The sequence below is a fragment of the Taudactylus pleione genome, unplaced genomic scaffold (genome assembly GCF_031769625.1).
Source record: "Taudactylus pleione unplaced genomic scaffold, aTauple2 ptg001014l, whole genome shotgun sequence".
NCBI classification, from domain to species: domain Eukaryota; kingdom Metazoa; phylum Chordata; class Amphibia; order Anura; family Myobatrachidae; genus Taudactylus; species Taudactylus pleione.
The window spans coordinates 24,886-31,727 of NW_028285415.1; positions in this window are offsets into that span (position 1 = coordinate 24,886).

Consider the following 6,842-nt stretch of genomic DNA (forward strand, 5'->3'; position numbering starts at 1 on the left):
CCTGTATATCTGTGTGCTCCTGAGTCTGTATATGGGAGACTGCGCTGAGTAATGTGATAAGTGACACCTGTATAGTTGTGTGCTCCTGAGTCTGTATATGGGAGACTGCGCTGAGTAATGTGATATATGACACCTGTATAGTTGTGTACTCCTGAGTCTGCATATGGGAGACTGCGCTGAGTAATGTGATATGACACCTGTATATCTGTGCGCTCCTGAGTCTGTATATGGGAGACTGCGCTGAGTAATGTGATATGTGACACCTGTATATCTGTGCGCTCCTGAGTCTGTATATGGGAGACTGCGCTGAGTAATGTGATATGTGACACCTGTATATCTGTGCGCTCCTGAGTCTGTTTATAGGAGACTGCGCTGAGTAATGTGATGTGTGACACCTGTATATCTGTGTGCTCCTGAGTCTGTATATGGGAGACTGCCCTGAGTAATGTGATATGTGACACCTGTATATCTGTGTGCTCCTGAGTCTGTATATGGGAGACTGCGCTGAGTAATGTGATAAGTGACACCTGTATAGTTGTGTGCTCCTGAGTCTGTATATGGGAGACTGCGCTGAGTAATGTGATATATGACACCTGTATAGTTGTGTGCTCCTGAGTCTGCATATGGGAGACTGCGCTGAGTAATGTGATATGACACCTGTATATCTGTGCGCTCCTGAGTCTGTATATGGGAGACTGCGCTGAGTAATGTGATATGTGACACCTGTATATCTGTGCGCTCCTGAGTCTGTTTATAGGAGACTGCGCTGAGTAATGTGATGTGTGACACCTGTATATCTGTGTGCTCCTGAGTCTGTATATGGGAGACTGCCCTGAGTAATGTGATATGTGACACCTGTATATCTGTGTGCTCCTGAGTCTGTATATGGGAGACTGCGCTGAGTAATGTGATATGTGACACCTGTATATCTGTGTGCTCCTGAGTCTGTATATGGGAGACTGCGCTGAGTAATGTGATATGTGACACCTGTATATCTGTGTGCTCCTGAGTCTGTATATAGGAGACTGCGCTGAGTAATGTGATATGTGACACCTGTATATCTGTGTGCTCCTGAGTCTGTATATGGGAGACTGCGCTGAGTAATGTGATATGTGACACCTGTATATCTGTGTGCTCCTGAGTCTGTGTATGGGAGACTGCGCTGAGTAATGTGATATGTGACACCTGTATATCTGTGTGCTCCTGAGTCTGTATATGGAGACTGCGCTGAGTAATGTGATATGTGACACCTGTATATCTGTGTGCTCCTGAGTCTGTGTATGGGAGACTGCGCTGAGTAATGTGATATGTGACACCTGTATATCTGTGTGCTCCTGAGTCTGTGTATGGGAGACTGCGCTGAGTAATGTGATATGTGACACCTGTATATCTGTGTGCTCCTGAGTCTGTGTATGGGAGACTGCGCTGAGTAATGTGATATGTGACACCTGTATATCTGTGTGCTCCTGAGTCTGTATATGGGAGACTGCGCTGAGTAATGTGATGTGTGACACATGTATATCTGTGTGCTCCTGAGTCTGTATATGGGAGACTGCGCTGAGTAATGTGATAGGTGACACCTGTATATCTGTGTGCTCCTGAGTCTGTGTATGGGAGACTGCGCTGAGTAATGTGATAGGTGACACCTGTATATCTGTGTGCTCCTGAGTCTGTGTATGGGAGACTGAGCTGAGTAATGTGATATGTGACACCTGTATATCTGTGTGCTCGGGAGACTGCGCTGAGTAATGTGATATGGGACACCTGTATATCTGTGTGCTCCTGAGTCTGTATATGGGAGACTGCGCTGAGTAATGTGATATGTGACACCTGTATATCTGTGTGCTTCTGAGTCTGTATATAGGAGACTGCTCTGAGTAATGTGATATGTGACACCTGTTTATGTGTGTGCTCCTGAGTCTGTATATAGGAGACTGCGCTGAGTAATGTGATATGTGACACCTGTATATGTGTGTGCTCCTGAGTCTGTATATAGGAGACTGCGCTGAGTAATGTGATATGTGACACCTGTATAGTTGTGTGCTCCTGAGTCTATATGGGAGACTGCGCTGAGTAATGTGATATGTGACACCTGTATATCTGTGTGCTCCTGAGTCTGTATATGGGAGACTGCGCTGAGTAATGTGATATGTGACACCTGTATATCTGTGTGCTCCTGAGTCTGTATATGGGAGACTGCGCTGAGTAATGTGATATGTGACACCTGTATATCTGTGTGCTCCTGAGTCTGTATATAGGAGACTGCGCTGAGTAATGTGATATGTGACACCTGTATATCTGTGTGCTCCTGAGTCTGTATATGGAGACTGCGCTGAGTAATGTGATATGTGACACCTGTATATCTGTGTGCTCCTGAGTCTGTGTATGGGAGACTGCGCTGAGTAATGTGATATGTGACCCCTGTATATCTGTGTGCTCCTGAGTCTGTGTATGGGAGACTGCGCTGAGTAATGTGATGTGTGACACATGTATATCTGTGTGCTCCTGAGTCTGTATATGGGAGACTGCGCTGAGTAATGTGATAGGTGACACCTGTATATCTGTGTGCTCCTGAGTCTGTGTATGGGATACTGCGCTGAGTAATGTGATAGGTGACACCTGTATATCTGTGTGCTCCTGAGTCTGTGTATGGGAGACTGCGCTGAGTAATGTGATAAGTGACACCTGTATATCTGTGTGCTCCTGAGTCTGTGTATGGGAGACTGAGCTGAGTAATGTGATATGTGACACCTGTATATCTGTGTGCTCGGGAGACTGCGCTGAGTAATGTGATATGGGACACCTGTATATCTGTGTGCTCCTGAGTCTGTATATGGGAGACTGCGCTGAGTAATGTGATATGTGACACCTGTATATCTGTGTGCTCCTGAGTCTGTATATAGGAGACTGCTCTGAGTAATGTGATATGTGACACCTGTTTATGTGTGTGCTCCTGAGTCTGTATATAGGAGACTGCGCTGAGTAATGTGATATGTGACACCTGTATATGTGTGTGCTCCTGAGTCTGTATATAGGAGACTGCGCTGAGTAATGTGATATGTGACACCTGTATAGTTGTGTGCTCCTGAGTCTATATGGGAGACTGCGCTGAGTAATGTGATATGTGACACCTGTATATCTGTGTGCTCCTGAGTCTGTATATGGGAGACTGCGCTGAGTAATGTGATATGTGACACCTGTATATCTGTGTGCTCCTGAGTCTGTATATGGGAGACTGCGCTGAGTAATGTGATATGTGAGACCTGTATATCTGTGTGCTCCTGTGTCTGTATATGGGAGACTGCGCTGTGTAATGTGATATGTGACACCTGTATATCTGTGTGCTCCTGAGTCTGTATATAGGAGACTGCGCTGAGTAATGTGATATGTGACACCTGTATATCTGTGTGCTCCTGAGTCTGTATATAGGAGACTGAGCTGAGTAATGTGATATGTGACACCTGTATATCTGTGTGCTCCTGAGTCTGTATATAGGAGACTGGGCTGAGTAATGTGATAGGTGACACCTGTATATCTGTGTGCTCCTGAGTCTGTATATGGGAGACTGCGCTGAGTAATGTGATAGGTGACACCTGTATATCTGTGTGCTCCTGAGTCTGTATATGGGAGACTGCGCTGAGTAATGTGATATGGGACACCTGTATATCTGTGTGCTCCTGAGTCTGTATATAGGAGACTGAGCTGAGTAATGTGATATGTGACACCTGTATATCTGTGTGCTCCTGAGTCTGTATATAGGAGACTGGGCTGAGTAATGTTATATGTGACACCTGTATATCTGTGTGCTCCTGAGTCTGTATAATGGAGACTGCGCTGAGTAATGTGACACCTGTATATCTGTGTGCTCCTAAGTCTGTGTATGGGAGACTGCGCTGAGTAATGTGATAGGTGACACCTGTATATATGAGTGCTCCTGAGTCTGTATATGGGAGACTGCGCTGAGTAATGTGATATGTGACACCTGTATATCTGTGTGCTCCTGAGTCTGTGTTTGGGAGACTACACTGACCATTACAGCCCTAACTGTGTGGAGTTTGTATATTCTCCCTGTGTTTGCGTGGGTTTCCTTCGGGTGCTCCGGTTTCCTCCCACAAACCAAACATTTATTGGTAGGTTATTTGGCTCCCAGTGCGCCTGAAATTGCAACTTTGAATGCACACAATCGGGGCGATTTAGACGCTTGAGCAATAGCGCAAAAGTGCGTCCGCCTCTGAATCAGTGCCTGAAGTCAATGGTTCCCAAACTCCGCCTTTCCATTCCAGGTTTTAAGGATTTCCACTTATTATGGAGGAGTATCTGAATCACTGAATGTAACCAATATAATATGTAATATTAAATAAATCTTTATCATAGGATTCAGGGATATCCAGGTGAGAAATAGGCGAGGGTTGCTTAGTAACTCCACAAGGGGTAATAATACACTGTAAAACATGACCACAATGTTGCATCTCACATGGCAGCCAAATAAAGTTTCTATAAAACTTACAGTAGTCACTTTGTGTCAGTGGATAGTATACAGAAAGCACCACTGACCTCATGTACTAGTAAGCAGATCAGTACAAGTATAGCATTATATATAAACATCGATACATATTCATTAGCCACAAAATATCTTCACAAGCCAATTTGTGTATAAATATCACCTGGAATAGGCAAGTGAGAGTAATGCTGGATATAACACTGTTCATGTATCTGCCTGATAATCAGCTGATCTAACTAATAATTGAACAGTGTATTACCGCAACCAATCAGTATTAGTCTGTCGGACATGCAAAATCGTCCAGCATGTCCGAAACATCTGATAATCGATGGGTGGAATGGGGGAAATGTTTACTCCCCAGTAGTGGAGCACAGATGTCGTGGCCATAGACTAGGGCAGTGTTTCCCAACCTTATTGCAGGGTTAACCCGGGTAGCTCCTTGGTGTAAAAGGGGGCCATGGTTGGATTCCCGGGTCGAGTGACCCTGTAATCCAACCCAGGTAACTAGCAGGGTTTAACACGGGAGCAACCAGTGTAACCCTGCAGTGTAAACGGGAACTTCGGGGTTTCTTGGCGCTCGGAGATGTCATCTCCAAGCGCTGGGAGAAGTGTTCCAGTGCACCCGTGTGCAGGGTGAACGGCGCCGATCTGGGAATAGTCCGGATCGGCGCCGCAGTAGAAAAGGTCTGTCCTGGGTCTGACCCGTTTTGGAACTGTGGAGCTCATTCAGACCCGCTCGCAAGTTGCGGTCGCTCGCTTGCAAAAAGGGGCGGGATATTTAATTGAAGTGCTCGCACTGCGTCGCGTAAGGACGCCCACTATGTTTTAGCCAACTACGGCAAAGCGCGCTCGCAAGTGTCTAAAGACACCCCCTTGCCACTCGCAATACACGTCATCTCCGGGAAATGTAGGATTAATCGGGACCATCGTGAGCCATCGGAGCTGCTCGCAGCCCTTGGGGCTGCCTTAGCCTGCTGCAAGCACAGCGATCAGCGCTGGCCGAAATACATGCAGGTGACGTGTACAATGACGCTACTTTGCTAACTATGCACGCCCTTTAAACGGCGTTTTGGCGGCCTGACACGCCTGCGTTCGCACATCCACTCCCCCTTTGACAAGCACCTTCCCGTTACCACCCACAAACTACGCTATCTGTCACTCAAAGCAGCGACCTGATAGTGGCTTACGAGCTACCAAAATCTGATCGCAATGAATGGCTTGCGCACGCGCACTGCGAATTATACGCATGCGCAGAGGGGCGAAAATCTCTCAGAGCGAGCGGGTCTGCATCAGGTCCTGTGTTCCAAATCTCGGGTCAGACTCAGGATTTAGGTGTAAAAGCAGTATAACAGTCCAGGTTTTAATGATATCCATGCTAGAGCACAAATGGTTAAATCAAAATAACTGAGGTACTAATTAAGACACCTGTGCTCAAATATGGCTATCCTTGAAACCCGGACTGTTATATCCCTTTTACACCAAGGCTAAAACCCGGGTTATTGCAGGGATAACCCAGGTAGCTCCTTGGTGTAAAAGGAGACAGGGTTGGATTCTTGGGTCGAGTGACCCGGCAATCCAACCCAGGTAACTAGCAGGGTTTAACATGGAAATGACCCTTGAAACCCTGCAGTGTAAACGGCGCGATCCGGGTCACGATGACCTGGAGTGCACCACATGCCGGCTTCAGTGGTGAAGAGATGACGTCATCTCCAAGCGTCCACTTCCACGCCGGAAGAGCCGGGTCACTGCAGACCCAACTCTGGTGTGAACTAAGCCAACTCGGGAATATCCTGGGTCACGCAGGCTAAATTCCGGGTCTGATCCGGTTTGGAACCCTGTTCCAGCCTCCAGGTCAGACCCGGAATTTAGGTATAAAAGCGGTATCAGTGTGCCTTGAGGACCATGGTTGGGGACCCCTGTCCTAGGGTAAGGCCACGATATTGGATGGGTTTCAGCTTGTCGGATAACATGTCAGTCGGTCTGACATAGTGTGTCCCAAGTATTAACGTGTTTATTCAGCTAGTCGAGGTCACCACACGTTCATACACCATAGGGCTGCGAGTCTGATTCAGAGCTGGACGCTATTGCAGCTGCGACAGCGTCCTTTTCTGCAGAGCAACTGCAAATTTATGCTAAGGCTGCAGCCAATGGGCTTCCTACTGAGACGCCCATTGCCTGCATCCCTAATACACCGCTGTGCGTATAAAATGTCGCACCATCGGACGCTAGAACAGCCCTATGGTTGCTCAGAATGACCATTGGAACATGGCTGCTGGAGCCCTTGCAACTACGTCTTTTGACGCAGTCGCTGGTGGCGACACACACGTGTCTGACTAGCCAC